This window comes from Mirounga leonina, unplaced genomic scaffold, assembly GCF_011800145.1.
Source record: "Mirounga leonina isolate KUSES-001 unplaced genomic scaffold, KU_Mleo_1.0 Mir_114, whole genome shotgun sequence".
Lineage (NCBI taxonomy): Eukaryota > Metazoa > Chordata > Mammalia > Carnivora > Phocidae > Mirounga > Mirounga leonina.
The window spans coordinates 15,425,469-15,445,325 of NW_023270265.1; the positions used below are offsets into that span (position 1 = coordinate 15,425,469).

Consider the following 19,857-nt stretch of genomic DNA (forward strand, 5'->3'; position numbering starts at 1 on the left):
GCCCTTCTTTTCACTATATCTGTGTCTTTGGGGTAAATACCCAGCAGTGCAATTGCTAGGTCATAGGGTAGCTCCATTTTTAAATTTTTGAGGCACCTCCACACTGTTTTCCAAAGTGGCTGTACCAACTTGCATTCCCACCAACAGTGTAAGAGGGTTCCCCTTTCTCCACAACCTCTCCAACATTTGTTGTTTCTTTCCCTGTCCATTTTTGCCATTCTAACTGGTGTAAGGTGGTATCTCAGTGTGGTTTTGATTTGGATTTCCCTGACGGCTAATGATGATGAACATTTTTTCATGTATCTGTTAGCCATTTGTATGTCTTCTTCAGAGAAGTGTCTTTTCATATCTTCTGCCCACTTTTTGACTTGATTATTTGTTTTTTGGGTGTTGAGTTTGAGAAGTTCTTTATAGATTTTGGATACCAGCCCTTTATCTGTAGTGTCATTTGCAAATATCTTCTCCCATTCTGTGGGTTGCCTCTTTGTTTTGTTGACTGTTTCCTTTGCTGTGCAGAAGCTTTTTATCTTGATGAAGTCCCAAAAGTTCGTTTTTGCTTTTGTTTCACTAGCCTTTGGAGATGTATCTTGAAAGAAGTTGCTGTGGCCGATGTCAAAGAGGTTACTGCCTATGTTCTCCTCTAGGATTTTGATGGATTCCTGTCTCACATTGAGGTCTTTCATCCACTTTGAGTTTATCTTTGTGAATGGTGTTAGAGAATGGTCGAGTTTCATTCTTCTGTATATAGCCATCCAATTTTCCCAGCACCATTTATTGAAGAGACTGTCTTTTTTCCATTGCATATTTTTTCCTGCTTTGGCGAAGATTATTTGACCATAAAGTTGGGGGTCCATATCTGGGCTCTCTATTCTGTTCCATTGGTCTATATGTCTGTTTTTGTGCCAGTACCATGCTGTCTTGGTGATCACTGCTTTGTAATATAGCTTGAAATCCGGCAACGTGATGCCCCTAGCCCCCATTTGTTTTTCTTTTTCAACATTTCCTTGGTGATTCAGGGTCTTTTCTGATTCCATACAAATTTTAGGATTATTTAGTCCAGCACTTTGAAAAATGTCATTGGAATTTTGATCGGGATGGCGTTGAAGGTATAGATTGCTGTGGGTAGCATAGACATTTTAACAATGTTTATTCTTCTGATCCATGAGCGTGGAATGTTTTTCCATCTTTTTGTGTCTTCTTCAATTTCTTTCGTGAGTGTTCTGTAGTTCCTAGAGTATAGATCCTTTACCTCTTTGGTTAGGTTTATTCCGAGGTATCTTACGGGTTTTGGTGCTATTGTAAATGGAATTGTTTCTCTAATTTCTCTTTCTACAGTTGCATTGAAGAAGTCAAACTCTCTCTCTTCGCAGATGACATGATACTTTATGTGGAAAACCCAAAAGACTCCACCCCCAAATTACTAGAACTCATACAGCAATTCAGTAATGTGGCAGGATACAAAATCAATGCACAGAAATCAGTTGCTTTCTTATAGAATATATTATTTTATACCAACATTTATAAATAGTACTTACTAAAATTTGCACAACACAGTGAAAGCTATAGTTTACCAGAGAATAGTGCTATTGTTTTTTTTTTTTTTAAGGTTTTGTTTATTTATTTGAGAGAGAGAGTGAGAGCATGAGTGGGGGGAGGGACAGAGGGAGAGGGAGAAGCAGACTCCCCTCTGAGCAGGGAGCCTGATGTGGGGCTCAATCCCAGGACGCTGGGATCATGACCTGAGCCGAAGGCAGACACTTAACTGATTGAGCCACCCAGGTGCCCAAAAAAGATTTTCCTTGAAAAAAATTTCATTTAAGGGGGACCTGGGTGGTTCAGTTGGTTGGGCATCTTGACTCTTGGTTTCAGCTTAGGTCATGATCTCAGGGTCATGGGATTGAGAACTGCTGTGGGCTCCACACTTAGTGGGGAGTCTGCTTGAAATTCTCCCTCTTCCTCTACCCATCCCCCTCTTTCTTTCTCTCAAGTGAGTAAATCTTTTTAAAAATTTCATTTAAGTACAGTATTCAGTTATTCAATAAATATTGAGCATCTATTAGTGTCATGCGCTATTGTAAGTGCAGCAGATGTACTGTTTAACTAAATAACATTCCTGCTTTCATTGCATGCTTACATTCTAGAGGAAAAAATAAATATGCCAGATGGAGTATCGGTGTGTTAGGATGCTGTATTCAGTTACCAGGGCTGCCATAATAAAGTACCACAGACTGGGCAGCTTACACAACAGACTTATTTTCTTACAATTCTGGAGGCTAGACGTCAGAGATCCAGGAGTTGGCAGAATGAGAAGAATGTCATTGGTTTGCAGATAGCCACTTCTCCCTGTGTCTTCACATGGTCTTTCCTCCATGCACAGCTGTGTTCTAATCTCCTCTTCCTATGCGGACACCAATCTTAATGGATCAGGGCCTACCCTAATGACCATATTTTGTCTTATCACATCTTCAAATTCCCTATTGTTGAGGGGTGAACTAGGGGCACCCCGCACCTTGGGGCCTCAACCCAGCCGGACCTGAAGGAGTCAGCAAAAGTTCTTAGTCTCATCAGGAGAAGGAATTCAGGACAGACATGGCAGCACAGCAGATGAGTAATGGATGTGGGAAAGTTTATTAAAGTGAAAAATATGCTCTCAAGATATGAGGAGTGAGACAGACACGGAAAGAAAGACAGCACTGTGTTCCCTGGGGGTTGGCTTGGGTTTCTATCTTTTATAGATAGTTGTTAACTAGGGGATAGAATAGTTATTACTTGGGGCAGGAAGCTGAGTTTCTCGCTTTTTCTTCCTAATTTGGTCAGAGGTTTCCTGTCATGGTATCCTCCATCTTGGGTCTGTCTGGTTTGATCTGGCTTCTTGTGGCATGCTGCCAGGATAGGTCTCTGACTTTCCCTGATAGCTGACCAGGACCACCTCATTGTTGGCCTCCAGGTATCCTATTAGAACCTAACTAACTGCTGACTCTATCTCCAATACAGTCACAGTATGAGGTACTGGGGTTTAGGAGTTCAACATATAAATTATGGGGAGACATAATTCAGACCATAGCAGATTCTGTATATTTCTGTGGTAACAGATTAACCCCCAAAGCTCAGTGGTTTAACTCAACAAAGTTTATTCCTCACCCATGCAAAATCCAGTGAGCCAGGCAACTTCCCAGGCTAGCTACCTGATGAGGAAATGTAGGCTGATTCGGGCCATTTCCATTGTATGGTTTTGCCAATGCAACATGTATTCTCTAAGATTGCTGCCCCAGGGGAGAGAGGACTGGAGGGCTGCTCATTGCCTTTTCAATGATTTTGTCTAGAAGTGTATATACATTCTGCTTACAGCCCATTGGTTAGAACTAGTCCTATGGCCTTACCCAATTGCCAGAGTTATGGGGGGGGGGGATGGATATTTAATGAACTGTAAATGTCCCTGCCACAGATAGTATTAAATGCAAAAAACCAAGCACAATAGGGTGACATAGTGTTGTTTTAGAAAGGGTGGTGAAAGACCTCCACTATGAGAAAGTTATATTTAAGTAGTCACAAAGGGAGTGAGGAAATGGGGGAAAGTGTTCTAAGCCTGACTAAACCAAGAAATAGCAAGGAAGCCTGGTAGCTAGAGCAAAGCAAGTAGGGGACAACAGGAAATAAGAGGCTACATCATGGAGGACTTGATAGGCATGAACTTTGGATTTTATTCTGAATTGGGATAATATTGGAGGTTTACATAATTGGACTTAAGTTTTAAAAAATCACTCTGGTGATTGTGTAGAGAAAAGATTGTAGGAGGCAAGGATGGAAGTCAGGAGACAGATACAGTAATCATTCATGTGGGAAGTCACAGGGCTGGGCTGGGATATAGCACTCCTGGATGGTGTTTACCATTCTCTCCTCAAACCACCAACACCCCTTTCCCTGTCTTCACTCTCAACTTCTTATTTTATTAAACTAGGAACAATTGGAAAAGAAATTCTTTTTTTTTTTTTTTAAAGATTATTGAGAAAGAGCATATGTGAGTGGGGGAGAGAGGAGAGAGAGTCTCAAGTAGACTCCACACTGAGCACAAAGCCCCATGGGGGGCCCCCGATCCCAGGACCTGAGATCATGACCCGAGCTGAAATCAAGTCAGATGCTCAAGCATACCAAGCTATCTGTATCTGTCTTCCCACTTCCCTTGCTCATCTAACTATGGATGACCCTTCCAGCCAACTCACGGATTTCCTTCCTACAGTTGTCACACTCCTGCATTGATATTTTCTCATCACTGGACCATTTCTAATAGTGTATAAATATTTAAATAAAACCTAACCCCCACATCTCCTGCCTGCTGTTGTTCCATTCCTCTGCTTGTCTTTGCAGCAAAAGGAAATCTGCTTGTTGTCACCATTTACTATCTCTGCAATAAGGCTTGTATCCCTACCACTTTATTTTAATTGCTCTGTTCTCAAGTTTTCAAAGATCTCTCCGCTGCTAAATCCAAAGGTCAGTTCTCATTTTACTCAACTTCTCAACAGCAAATGAAATGACACACTGAGGCACTTCCTTCTCCCTAAAACATTTTCTTCACTTAGGCTTTAGAACTCCTCTATTTCGTTTCCTTTGGCTGCTCCTGCTATGTTTCCTTTGCTAGTCTTCCCATCTCTGAAGTGCTGCATGAGCAGCCTTTGGATCTTTTATTTCCCCTGCAATTATGCAATTAATGGACTTGGTCAGCAACTTTCAGTGATTTCCAAACTGTAAGGCCATACTGTTACTTGGTTAAAAAATCAGTTGAGTTGGGAGAAGTTTTAAAAAATGGACAGCATAAAGTGGAAAAGAAAGAAAACAGTGAATTATAGGGAGGGTAGATATGCTTTTTGAAAAATTTAAGGTATCTACATGTATTTGGTCAGTATGGAAAATGTATTTTGTATCCTGGGTTGAGATCAGAGGTATGAAAGTCACTGCTCTGTGTGATCTCATTCAATCTTGTGGCTTTAAATACCATCGACCAATCAATTTATATCTCTATAGCTCCCCTCAGAATTTCATTGTCTTCTGTGCAGTTGCTAACTGTACACCTCTATTTGGATGGCTAATAAGCAGGTCAAATTTAGTGTGTCCGAAATCAAATTTTTGATTTTTTTCTCCCAGCCTGCACATATCCTTTTTTGACTTTAAAAAATAAAAGTCAGTTATTGTACCAGCAAAAATGAATTTATTTGGGAATAGCAGAGAATTGCAATTCAGGAGAAGCAAGGTATAGCAAAAACCTTAGGGTAGTCTAACAAAAGAGAGGAACATTATTTTATTGAGATGAAGGAGGAAGTTGGGAGGGGTTTTTTTGAACAAAAGTCCATTGCAGAAAAGCAAGAATTCAGGGTGATGAGGGTTTCTTATTGGCTGAACTGCTGGCATAGTCAATTTCTTATAGGAGATGCACTGTACATCTTTTCCTATTGGGACCTGTAATTGATGATTCTTTCCTGTTATCCTTTCTTCTCTTGAGGGGTAATCGATAATTCTTCCAGTAATTGACGGGGAGTGGTATGGCACAAGAGCTCCCTCTTCTGGCCTCCCAACTCCATTTTAGTGAGGTTTCCCTTTATTAATTTTCACACCCTTCTCCATCTAAGTAAATGACAGTTCCATTCTTTTGGTTGTACAGGCCAAAAACCTTGGAGTCATCCTTCACTCTGTTCTTTTACAAATACCTCTAATCAATCTGAATATCCTATTGGCTCTACTTTTGAAATATGACAAATACTATGTGAAGCAAGACTGCATTTAGCATAGCATAGGAAGGCCAGAATCAAGATAGAATATACAGCTATAGTGAATCACATTTTTTATGGTTATTAATAAAAAGGAAAAGACATTTAGACTTGGAATCAGGAAACATAAATATGAGGCTGGCTCTACCACATCATAGCTTTGTAACACCTTAGCAGGTTATTATCCACCTCTTTCTCTGTTTGCAAGTCTCCTGTTATTCCTTACATTCATCACTCTAGTGAGAACCCTAGTATATCCACTGTGTTGGATGATATGCTGTTATAGAGTCTTATATAACTATAGTATATCTTATCCTACCTACCAATGCATTTTGTTTGCAACAAAACCCTAACTGAAAAACTAGGTAGGTTCAGCCATTTGGTGGTGACTTCTTTCTTTCCCACAAACTCTAGGAGAGAGTAGGCAATTTTCTTATGTGGGCTGAGGCAGTGGACAGTATACTAGGAGTTGCCACCACCACAAACGGGATGTAGAATTAACCTGCTGCCATAAGGCCAGTGCTCCCCTTGGAGTGAAGACCTGGTCACCCATGAGCAATTCCCTTATTGGTAGCCTTCCATTCTAAATGCAAAGCTTTCTTTGTCATTGTGCTTAGTTTCCCTGCTGGTAATGCTCAACTCCAATCCAGGTGGCAAGAGTCCAGACCCTGGACCTGAACCCTTTCAATCCATCAGTTGCCTTTCCCTCAGGACTCTGACCTCCTATATATCACTACCGTCTTGCCAAAGGTCATATATGGTTAACATTTATTGAGGACTGTATGTATTGGGCACTTTAAAGTGCTGTGCCAGCATTATTTCATTTCATCTTCATAACTGTTCAGTAGCTACTTTCTTTTAAGTAGATGAAGAGGTTCAGAAATGTTAAGTAAATTGCTTAGATAGAAATGACTGAGTCAGGACTCACCTTGCATTGTCTCCATGCGTACTGCCTAACTTACAGATCCCTCTGGATATGTGAATAGTCTTTGCCACTTCCTACAGATTCACAAGCCATAGATTAGCCAATATTTTTGCTTCTCAGGCATGGTCTAGGCATAAGGTATACCAGTGAAAGATACTATTCCTGCCTTTAGGGAACATCTGCTGCCAGGAGCAGCAGAAAAAGTCAACAGGTTGTGGCAACTGGCCTTGTAACCTATTTTCCATAGTAAAAGATGAGTGTGGAGAAAACTCATCACTATATTTTCTTCTCTTTGTAATGTTGCATTTTAGGTGTGTTAATGAAGAGGATGTTTGACCTTGCACAGACCTGAAAGATATTTTGAGCCCACTGTTTTGACCCTGTCAGTTTGCTCTTAGCCATGTATGCAACACGATCAGGATTGTATGGAGGAATTAATTACACAATAGATCACTCCTGGACAACAGAACAATTCTGGACTATTTGAAGGTATCGGCTCACAATTCTCTCATGAATTTACTAAGAAATAGTACAAATTAGTCTTTTATGCAATTTATAATGACTATTATGGGAGAAATTGGCAGTGGCTGAAACTTCTGTAAAGTCTGATGGAGGAAAACGACTTAGTAGAAATAGTTACTAAAAACAAGTATCAGCTATAATCAGTAAAGTTTGATGTGGACAAAACCTGAATGCTGAATCAAATATTTATTTAGGTCTGTTTGTATTTACACATACAAAGACTAATTCTCATGAAAATCATAATATATAATTTAAAATAAAAGTTGGAAGTCCCATAAGCCTTCCTCACACCCATTCCAGGATGGGAGTCGGGGTGGGGTAGGCTGTGGAATAGCCATTCACTCCAGATTAGGGAGCGAAAATAAACAGAACTGTTCCTTAAGGTAAACAAACGCTCCGCCTTCGTTTGCTAGCCTTAAGTAAGGAAGTATTTCCATTTTTTTCTCCCAAGTTCAGCATCAGAATACCTGACCGAATTCCCTTCTCCTTTCAAAGCACTAATAATATAAGCAGTCAGGCCCGGGGCTCACAAAGGGATGAAGCAGTAACGGTGGGGGTCTTTCCTCTTCCGCGGCCGGACTGCTTGGGACCCGTCCCCTCTCGCCTCTGCACCGACCGCCAGGACCAGGGAGGCGAAAGGACCGCGGCGCCACGGCCGCTCGCCCACCCCTTAGCACGCCGCCGTTGCCGGGCAACACCTCCACAACCCCCGCCCCCGGGCGGACACGTGACGCGCATGTCACGTGACGGGACGGCGTCCTCCCGCGGAGGGGTGTAAACAGGCCGGGTGGCGGCCGAGCTGCGGGCCTGCTGCATCCTGGTGTCCGGCATGCTTCAGGCGGGCCGGGGTGGCCCAGCCGCGAGCTCAGCGCCCACCTGAGGTAACTCCTGCGGCCGCGGGACGGGCGTACTTCACGCCGCTTGCAGTCGCTGCTGCTCGCCGCCGACAAGGCCGGCTGAGCCCCTTGCCCCGGCAGGGGGTGTGGCTGCCGGCTGTGCAGTGCGCGACAGGTGAGTTGGGAGTGGGCGGCCGCCGAGGCCAGGGCTCTGCAGCGCCCTGGGTCGCGGCCCGGCGTGGAGCCGGCCGAAAGGAGGCAGCGAGCCCGGGTTGTGGGCCCTTCCGTTCCGGCTGCTCGAGGCTTGCCCCCGGGGCCGGGCCGAGCCGGGGGCCGCAGGATCCGTCGGGCTCTGAGGGCCTGGGGCTGCCAGCGTGGAGTCCCAGTTGAAGTCCGGCCCTTGCGGGCTGTGAGACCTTGGGCAGGTCAGCCTCAGCCCTGGCCCTGGCCTCAGTTTCCACATCTGTAACGAATGTCTGGACTAGGTGATCTTTGAGGACCTTCCACTTTTGACGTGTGTGATCTCGAGAGAGACCTGTATACTTTGGACGCCGCCAGAGGGAAAGCTTAGGTAGATATTTGTCTTTTAATTGCTAAGTTCCTGTTTGTCTTTAAATTTTTCATCTGACACGATTTGGATTCTTGTTCACCTGGGTGAAGTTTTTAATAGAAAACTTTTATACAAAGTAATGGTTTATGTTGCTCTTTTTTTCAGGCTTTTCTGATACAACGAAACCTTTCTTAGAACTTCCTTTGGAAGTCCAATTAATTAAAAAAAAAAAAAAGAAAGAAAAAATCAAAACCTCTGTCTGCCTCGCGGTCTTCCTGCTCTACTGCAATACCCCTAAGGGCCCCCAGGGATCACAGGTTGAGAAGCACTGTTACACGGTTGAGGAGGTGTTCTGTGTTTGTTAATTTGACAGGCTCTGGAAGATGAATCTTTTGCTTACGTGGAGTTTTCTATAATTTTTCCTTCAACTTTGTTCGACCGTATGTCATACAATTAGAGAGACAATTAGTGTATTTTGCAGATAGACTTGGAAAAGACCCCCAAATTTCCGATGGACCTGTTTCCATCTTTTCTTGCATTCCGGGCCCAAGGGATGTGAGTGTATGTTTATAACAGTGAGACTTAATGCTCATTGCTGGCCTGGTTATTCAGGTATAGAATGGGAGTGGAAGACTTTTTGCAAAACTTATTTAGACCCGACTGAATGGATTAGGACATTTCCTCCGAAAAATACATAAGTTGGGAAAGTACATGACTTAAAATTGTTAGAGCCATGGAATAACATGATCATATCACAAATTTTGAAACTCTGGATCTTGAGAGAACTGGGTTTAGGAGAAAAGGAGGTTCTGCTTCATATAGTGAGTGAATGTATAAACAATATGAAGTGGTCTGTAGACCAAGAATTATCAGGATGATTTTTTTTTTTTTTTAAGAGAAATGCTTAGTTTCCTGGTTTATTTTCAAAGACTAGGGTTGATAAGAGATTTACTGAAACTTGGAAGTTTGATACTGAAAGAGGAAAACCATAGCCTTTTACAGCTCGTCCACTTGGTGCTTCTGTGAGGTGAGCCAGAATCAGAGGTTGAAAGGACTATGAACGGAACCCAAGGAGACCTAGTGGATATGTTTTCTCTTTCTAAAGTAACTCATTTCCTTAATCTTTGGTATAGATTTAGGTTAAGTCATCTCTTTTCTTTAGGTCTCAGTTTCTGCTACAAAGTGAGGAAATTGGATTGATTACTGCTCCATTTGTTGGCTTCAGTTAGGGTTGCCAGATAAAGTACAGATAACTTAGTTTAAATTTGAATTTCAGGTTAACGGTGAAAAAGTTTTTAGTATAAATATTGCATAAGGCATGCATTATTTACTTTTTTTATTTTATTTTTTATTTTTTTGAAGATTTTATTTATTTATTTGACAGAGAGCACAAGTAGGCAGAGTGACAGGCAGATGGAGAGGGAGAAACAGGCTCTCCGCTGAGCAGGGAGCTGGATGTGGGGCTCGATCCCAAGACCCCAGGATCATGACTGAGCCGAAAGCAGCCGCTTAACAGACTGAGCCACTCAGGCGCCCCAAGGCATGCATTATTTAAAAAAAAATCCATTGTTTATCTGAAATTCAAGTTTACCTGGGCTTACTGTATTTTTATTTGCTAAATCTGGTGACCCTACTTCAACATTTTTATCTCCTTTAAATTAGTTCCAGGAAGAAATTATAGATGCATAGACGGGAATGAATTGATTCAACCAGTCAAGACTCCCTATTTGTAATCAGCAGTAGTGTGTAGTTCTTGAGAATCAGCTCTATTTCACTTGAGGTCCTTGTCATGAAGCAGTTCCTTTTCTGCCATAAGCACATAATGTTTAGGTTTATACTTTTGGTGGTAAACAATTTTTTTTAATTTTTAAATTTAAAAAAGATTTATTTATTTTAGAAAGAGAGAGAGAGAGCTTGAGCAAGCATGGAAGGAGGGAGGGGCAAAGGGAGAGGGAGAGAGAGTCTTAAGCAGACTCCATGCTGAGCCTGGAGCCTGACTAGAGGCTCCATCTCATGACCCTGAGATCATGACCTGAGCCGATACCAGGAGTCGAATGCTCAACCATCTGTGCCACCAGGGTTCCCCGGTAAACAATTTAAATATCTGAAAGCAAAAAAAAAAAAGCTAAATTTTCTAAAAGTAACAAATTTGGGTCATGAAATGGCATGTACTATTTTTTTTCTGTAAAAGATGTAACACTACCTGTCCTTCAGTTATATGATTGACTTTAAGACATGTTCTAAGGCAGTGGACTGTTCTGATGGTAAATAATCTTTCAGGAAGTTATTATGCCTTTGATTTGGCCCCCGGTGAATATGGAAAATAATCAGTGTATGCACTATAAACATTTTATATTTTAACTGACCACTGTTAATCTTCTATTTGCTATATCTTGAAGAATTTCAGTGTTGAAATTCTTTTTCAAGGAGTATAATTATTTAATTCCTCAGTTTTTGAGTTTTAAAGAAAACTAGGCCAAATCTTTACTCACCTCTCTCTGAAATTGCTGAATTTTCAAATTCATTCATTCATTCAGTAGTCAACAAAAAATTGAGTGCCTTCTATAGCCAGGCTGATTAATCAGTGTTCTAGATCTTCAGGTGCTTATCTTTTTTTTTTTTTTTTAAATTTTTTAAATTTTAATTTTTTTTTAAAGATTTTATTTATTTATTTGACAGAGAGAGACACAGCCAGAGAGCGAACACAAGCAGGGGGAGTGGGAGAGGGAGAAGCAGGCTTCCCGCGGAGCAGGGAGCCCGATGCGGGGCTCGATCCCAGGACCTGAGCCGAAGGCAGATGCTTAACAACTGAGCCACCCAGGCGCCCCTTCAGGTGCTTATCTTTGACAGAGGAGTTAAATCACATGCATCTAGGAATAATGTGATGGGGGCCTTGAAGTAATACAAATACTGTGGAAATTGAGAGGAGGATGAGAACCCATCAGTTGATAGATTGAGTGGCAGAACCTCCTAGAGGAGGTGGTATTTAATCTAGATCATTGTGATAAAGGTTGGGTCAGGAAGACAGGCTTACAGAAAGGTAGGAAGAAGCAGAAAAAGGCAGCGAATCCATCTCTGTTCTACAAAGCATACACTTTGTTGGGTTAAAAGTAATTGGTAATATTGTTTATATGTAGTTTTTGGTTCCCTGTGATACTCTTCATCTGCATTAAGTATATTGGAATTAAATTTCTTCATTGTGTATCTATATTAGAGAGATCTTCAGATGTCAGTGTAGCTCTCTGAAAAAAATGTTTATGAAATGTGTCACATGTACAAAAATGTGTAATTTGCATATATAAAGCTCAAAAAATAGCATATTATCACACTGTTGAAACCTGTGTGCCCTTTACTGATTAGACACCCACTTTCCTTCTCTTCAGAAGTGACCACCGTACTGAATTCTATCATTTCTTTGCTTTTCTTCATAAACTTATTTTATATGTATACAACCCCCCCAGACATTGTTTACTTTTGCATGTTTTTGAACTTTATATAAATGGCATCATACTATGTGGATTTTTTTCTGAGACTTTTCTACTTAGGTTACTATGTTTAATTCATGTTTTTCCCCCCACCAAGTTTCCACCCATGTTAGTTTTTACCAAGGGTAAGGATTTCGCTGAGGTAAACACCTAGGATTGGAGCTGCTGCTTGTAGGGTATGGGTATCTGTAGTTTCCAAATATTGCCAAATTACTTTCCATTGTGGTTGTGCTGTTTTAGTTTTCTCCCCGCAGTGTATGAGAGTTCCTATTGCTATCCTGTCTACATGCTCTCTATTATTTCTTATGAGCAAATCATATATCTAATAAGAAAAGTCTAGTATCCAGAGTATGTAAAGAAGACTTACACCTCAACAATAAAAAGAAAAAGAACTCATTTTAAAAACAAAGGATTTGAATAGACATTTCTTCAGGCAAGACATACAAATGGCCAATAAGCACCTGAAAAGAAGCTTGATCTCATTAGCCACCAGGGAAGTGCAAATCAATACCACAATGAAATACCGTGTCATACTCACAGGGATGGCTATGATCAAAAAGACAGATAATAACAAGTGTTGCAGAGATAGTGGAGAAATTAGAATCTTCATACACTGTTATGGGGAATGCAAAGTGATGCACCTACTTTGGGAAGCAGTCTGGTACTTCCTCAAACAGCTGAACATAGGGATCACAGATGGCACAGCAGCTCCACTCCTAGGTTTACCTAAAGAAAAATTAAAATATATATTTACACCAAAACTTGTATGCAGATGTTCACAGTATCAGTATTCATAATAGCAAAAAGTAGAAACAAATGTATGCCAGTTGATAAATGGATAAATAAAATGTGGTTTATATATACAGGGGAATATTAGCCATAAAAGGAATGAAGTACAGATTCATGCTACCACATAGATGAACCTTGAAAACATGATGCTAAATGATAAAAGCAAGTCACAAAAGGCCACATATTGTATGGTTACATTTATACAAAACTTCCAGAATACACAGATCCAAAGAGTGAGAAAATAGATTGGTGATTGGGAGTTGGGATGGGGGTAGATGGGAGATTTGATCATGAGTAATAGGTTTCTTTTTAGGATGATGAAATGTCCTAAAATTGATTGTGGTGGTGGTTGCACAATTCTGTGAATATGTGAAAAGCCATTGAATTGTACACCTGAGAGAAGGGAGGATATTAAAACAAAACAAAACACACAGAAGGTTGCTACGTTGTGAGCAGCCTTATGGAGAGGCCCATATGATGAGGGATCAAGACTTGCCCACAGCCACATGACTGAGCTTAGAAGCAAATTCCTCCTTCCCCCCTTTTACACAGAGCCAAGCCTTTAGATGATCCTATAGCCTGGCCAGCAGTTTTGACTGAAGCCTTATGATAGACCATGAGCCAGAGGTACCCAGTTTAGCTGCCTAGATTGCTGACCCATAATAACTGTTAGATAGTAAATGTTCATTGTTTTAAATGAGCTTTGGGGTAATTTGTTATGCACAATAAATAATACATGAGCATTAACACTGCATTATGTGTTGCCTTTCATTTGGTGTCGTGGAAGGCCATGATGGTTAAATTCATAAACTATAATTGACTCTCTTTTTAATCTATCATTTTGTTAACCACAACTCATGACCAAGAGTAATACATTTCTTGAGTTATTCTCTAAATTATTGGTGGGGGGAGAATTTATGCTTAGAATAGGTTCAACTTGTTTTATTTTAATTTTTTGTTTATTATAATTTAAAAATTTTGTAATCCTGCGTGATGCATTATGAATCTTTATCAACCAGGGCAGGCCACTTCCAGACCATATAGCAGTACAGAGTATTTCTCATATTGTCATGATCTTCTGGTAACCCTCTTATATTTACAGGTTGTGGATGGTATTAATATATTTTAGGCAGATTTATTTTATTATTTATGGCTTTAGCAAAGCACTCAGAAAATAGTTATTGAGACAAAACGGCAGTTCCCTAGAAGCAGCCTCATTTTACCATATGAAAGGAGGGTAAAGAAGATTTTTTTTTTTCCTTTGAGTATTTCTGTATTTCAGTTGAAGAATGATTGTTTGACTCTATGGGTAAGGAACTCATGTGGGTTTTGAAATTTGATTTTAAAAATGAAGACATGTTTTGGGGCACCTGCGTAGCTCAGTTGTTGGGCATCTGCCTTCGGCTTGGGTCATGATCCCAGGGTCCTGGGATCGAGCCCCGCATCGGGCTCGAGCAGGGAGCCTGCTTCTCCCTCTCTAGCTCCCCCCTGCTTGTGTTCCCTCTCTCACTGTCTCTCTCTGTCAAGTAAATAAATGAAATCTATATAAAAAAAAAAAAAATGAAGACATATTTAAAAAGGTTTATTTAAGGAGTCTCTTTGGCCTTTATTTTTCTTACCCTTTAAAAAATGTAAAAGATGTATATTTATTAATATACAAAGGTATCAGAAATATTGTTATATGAAGAAAAGCAGGCCATAGAAGTTTTATAGTTTTAGCTATTATATTTAGGTCTATGATCTATTTTTAGGGTTTAGTACTAAGTGTATGTGGTATGGAGATAGGGATTTAGGTTCCTTTATGAATACACAGTTATTTTGGTATCATTTATTGAAAAGATTATCCTTTCCCTATTGCATTTATTGTCATTCCTCTATTCTTTGCCCATTGCATTACCTTGCCATTTTATGTTGGAAATCAATTGGTGATACATCTGTGGATCTATTTCTGATTTCACTCTTCTGTTGATTTATAGGTCTGTCCTTATGTCAGTACCATACTGCCTTTCTTACTGTAGCTTTATGTGGTTTGAAATTGGTTAGGATAAATTCATTCATTACCTTTGTTCTTTATTTTCAAAGATCTGCTTCAAAGAACTGTTTTTAGTTTTGTAGTGTACATGTCATGTACATATTTTGTCGAGTTTGCATCTTAATATTTTATGGTTTTTGATGTTATAAATGGGATTAAAAATCATTTTCCACTTGTTCATTGCTAATATGTAGAAGTACAGTTGGTTTTGTGTATTACCTTTGTATCTGGTAGCCTTTCTAAATTCACGTACTACTGCTAGTAGTCTTCTTGTTACTTTTTAAGAGTTTTCTACATACGAGATCACTGAATAAAGACAATTTTACTTCTTCCTTTCCAATCAGTATGCCATTTCTTTCTCCCTGCCTGCCTGCCTTCTTTCTTTCGTTCTTAATCTCTTTCTTTGACCTAGTGCATTGTCTAGCACCTCAAATCCAACATTATGATAGAAGTGGTAAGCAGACATTCATGTTTTATTCCCAGTCTGAGGGAGAAAGGATTGAGTCTTATGAATGATACAACAAGCACTAAGTATAAAAATTTTTAAATGTTAAATTAGACTTAATAAAAATTAAGAACTTATGCACTTTAAAAGACACTGCTAAGAAAAATAAAAGATGTGCTACAGAATGGGAACAGGGGCGCCTGAGTGGCTCAGTTGGTTAAGCGTCTGCTTTCAGCTCAGGTCATGATCCCAGGGCCCTGGGATCGAGCCCCGCATCGGGCTCTCTGCTCAGTGGAGAGCCTGCTTCTCCCTCTGCCTGCCATTCTGCCTATCTGTGCTCTCTATCTCTCTGTCAAATAAATAAATAAAATCTTTTTTTTTTTTAAAGAATGGGAACAAATATTTGTATTTCATATATCTGACAAAGGACTTTTATCCAATGTGTATAAAGAACCTCTATAAATTGTTAATAAGGCAGACAATCCAAATTATGAAATTGGTAAAAGATTTGGACAGACACTTCACAAAAGAAGATATTTGAATTCACAATAGGCACATTTAAAATTCTCAATATATTCAGTCATTTAGGGAAATGCAAATCAAAATTATAAACAACTCTTTGCCTATAAGGATGGTTACAATTGAGGAGATTGACTGTATCAAGAGTTCGTGAAAATGTAAAACAACCAAAACTTACATGAATTGCTAGTAGGAGTTAGCTTAAATATGCATTTATGGGATGATCCAGCAGTTTTACTCCTAGTCATAAAAGATTACATCACAAATGATTTACAACCAAATGTTCAGAGATCAAAACCAGAAATAGCCCAAATGTTCATCAACAAGTACACAGTGGAATACTATTCCACAGTAAAAAGGGAACTACTGATAATATCATGGCATGAAATTGAAAAACATTTTGCTGAGCAAAAGAAGCCGGACACAAAACAGTGCATACTGTATAATTCCATTCAATTCATCTTAAAGCCAACAAAACTAATCTATAATGAAGCAGTTTAGTGATTGCCTAGGGTCAGAGGGGGAGGAATTGACTGCAGAGGGGTAACAGGGAATTTTTTGCAGTAATAGAAATGTTCTGTTTGAATTTTAATTGGTTAGTGGTTATACTGCATATACTTTTGTCAAAACTTTTCCAACATTACACTTAAAATGGGTATTTTATGTAAATTGTGGCTTAATATAATTTATTTTAAAAAAGCAAGGGTGTAAATAGCATTTATAGAATAAGCATATATGTGTTGTATATATAGTATTTCTATGTAAAATTTTTAAGTGTATGTATGCACACATGCATAAGAAATGTCTAGAAGGATGTTCAGCAATTGTTACTGATTATGTCTAGATGGTGGGATTTTAGGTGATTTTGAAAGAATGATTGAACTTTCCTATAGTATTTGAATTATTTTTTTCAGTAAACATGTCTTGACAAAAGCAAAAAGAATATTTTTTTTTGTTATCTGAAAGTTTTATCCCTTGATGTTTTCATCTTTTAAATATTGAATAAGCATTATAATAATATGTTTAGATCTTAAATACTTTTATTCTGTAATCATCACCAATTACCTTTGATGCCCCTTGGTCCTCCTCTCACCCCATCTTTTTACCTCCCCCCAGACATAACTGATGCCCTAAATTTGCATTTATTATTTCCTTGTTATTTTTAATAGTTGTATCACATTTGCCTCTCTAAGCTATGTTCCACTGTTGAACTTAATAACTAGAATCATACTGTGTGTATACTTTCATCACCTGCTTTTTTTATCCCACATAATATGAGACTTGAGACTCACCCATGTTTCTGTATGTGGTTGTAGTACACTGATATGTAATTGTTATATTGTATTACATTATATGGATATTCCATAACTTGATCTTTTACTCTTGGTGAATAATTGGGTTGTTATTTTTTTCCTGTTATGAGCAGTGGTTATGTGAACATTATTTTTGAAGTTTATTTATTTATTTTTGGGGTAATCTCTCTACGCACTGTGGGGCTTGAACTCACGACCCTGAGATCAAGACCTGAGCTGAGATCAAGAGTTGGACGCTTAATTGACTGAGCTACCCAGCCACCCCTGATTTTTCTCATAACAGTGTTGAAGTGCCTGTTTTCTTTTTTTTTTTTTTTAAGATTTTATTTATTTATTTGACAGAGAGAGGGAGAGCACAAACGGGGGTAGTGGCAGGGAGAGGGAGAGGAAGAAGCAGGCTCCCCGCAGTATAGGGGGAGCCCAATGCGGGACTCCATCCCAGTACTCTGGGATCATGACCTGAGCCGAAGGCAGTGGCTTAACCAACTGAACCACCCAGGCGCCCTGAAGTGCCTGTTTTCATATATATGTCTTTGAACATTCATGGAAGTATTAGTATAGTAGAGAGTCCTAAAAGTGGCATTGTCTGGCCAAATGAGATTTAAATTGTGTAGTGGCAATTGTTGCCCCAATTTTTATTTCATTCTATACTTCCCCTAATAATGTGTAGGTACCCTTTTTCCATTCCCTTGCCCATATTATCTGTTACCAGTCTCTATATTTTTCTGTATTTTAAAATTAATGTTTAAGTTTTCATCAAAATACTTGGATATTGTTTAAAAATAATGAACACAGAGGCAATTTATGTTTTCTTATTTCTATGGTAGTTACCTCCATAGTTCTAAACTTAATGCTTATACATATTATTGATTTTTCAGTTTTAGATTATACATTGCTTTCCTGTTATGTGGATTTGAGCATCTTAAATTCCTCACTTACCTTTTTTGCATTACAAGTATGGTTATAGCCCTATTTTTATTGAAATAATAGTTAGTGACCACTTAATTGCCAAGTAGTAGTCTGTGACTACTTTTTCTTTCGTACGTATCTTTTTAAAGTTACCTCTTTTTTCAGTGACATAACTTTTCATGTACACATTCTTAATTTTTACCAGATGTTCTCTTATATATCATCTATAATATCTTTTCTTATCAATCTCTAATTTTCTGGAGACCTTTCCTCCTAGAGCCTTCCATCATCCTGCTTTAATGTGAACCTGAATTCTCTGGGCTTGCTGCTCAGTCACTATGTGGGAGACCTTTATCCTGGCCAGTTTCTCAGAGAATCATCTGTTCTTTCATGTGTATTAGTCTTGGTTATTAAGCCCTTGCTCCTCAAAATGTATTCCATAAACCAGCCACATAAGTATCATCTTTGAGCTTGTTAGGGAATTACAAAATCTCAGGCTGCATCCTAGATCTACCGCATCAGAACAAGATGATTGGTATGCACCGAAAATTTGGAAAGCCCTGGGCTGTGTGTTATAGTGTGGTAACAACAAAATATTGTTGTCATGCAAAACTTAGCACAAGATGGATGTAACTCTTCCATCTGCCTCCAGGCTGACAGTTGAAGAGAGCTGGATGGAGCATCTCAGTGAATGTTTTCAAGGGCCTATGAGTGACAGATAGTACTCTCCCCATATTATATTGGCTGGCAACCTGTCACATGGCCTCTCACAGAATTGCAAGAGAAACGGGAAAATGTAGTCTCTGGTTTGCCTGGGAACAGGAAACTATGTAGTAGGTAAATGGCATTGACTCTGTTTTAGTTGGTCATTCTGGTCCCCAAACTGTTTCATTCTTTTTCCCACACACAGAGCACACTAATCCCCTATCCAATCAGTCATTGCCTTCAGTTCATAGTACAGGATCTCTATGCCTGGCTGGCTGTCAAGTCCACATCAGCCTTTCTTGTTCAGGTGAACTAAGAAGACGTGTTTGCCCCCAGCCCCCCAAAAAATATTCTAGTAAGAATACAGCATCATTAGTAATCTCATTTGGAAGGTGAAAAGCATAGAGAGACAGAAGTCACTCTTCTGTAACAGTTCTTTAATCTTTATGGGCAGAAAGGATGTTTCTTAATTAGACTCTGGATTTTGTTCCCTGGGACAAACCCTCACATTCTTTTTTCTTCATGGCCCCAGGGACCATCCTCTAGGAGGTTCTTTTTTTTTTCCCCATTGTCTTATTTGTCGACATCCCACATCCAAATTTGATGTTCAGAGCATGGTCTCCTTGGGTATTGTGAAGTTGGTCTTTTTGTAGAAGGTTGGGCTCCCAGAGATAGCTGTTGGGTCTTGAACAGTCAGACCTTCTAAATTCGGCCTTCCAGTTTTTCTGCCAGTGTGTTTCCCTTAAAAACTTAGCAGACTCATTATCCATTTGCTTCCAGTCAATCACAGTGCCAATAACCAAATTTGTTTTTGAGACAATTCTCAAATCTACTTTATTTTTCTGCTTTCTTGCTTCTATTCAATCTCTGTCTTGTTTCAGTGGAAGCCATCTGTAATGTCACGTTATAATCTGATTTTCTCTGAGCTTATTATTTTCTTGTAATATCCTGCTAGAAATAGCTGGTAGTAACCAACACACCATAGTTTTCAATTTCTAGTTTTGTCAAAACCCATAGAGCTTAAAGTTCATCAGGTGTGTGGTTTGTCTTCTGAGTTAGAGCCATCAG

The 19,857-nt window shown here is 39.4% G+C and overlaps 1 protein-coding gene across 2 annotated transcripts in view; it reads left to right on the plus strand.

Moving 5' to 3' along the window:
- The first annotated feature begins 7,941 nt into the window (after positions 1-7,941).
- MARCHF8 (membrane associated ring-CH-type finger 8) overlaps positions 7,942-19,857 on the plus strand; it is a 134,010-nt gene continuing 122,094 nt past the window's right edge. Inside the window, exon 1 of one of the 2 annotated variants that reach the window (XM_035024045.1) lies at positions 7,942-8,217. The gene's annotated coding sequence lies outside the window, so the exon portion shown is untranslated. The remainder of the gene's footprint in view (positions 8,218-19,857) is intronic. The other variant, XM_035024070.1, reaches the window with a different exon arrangement.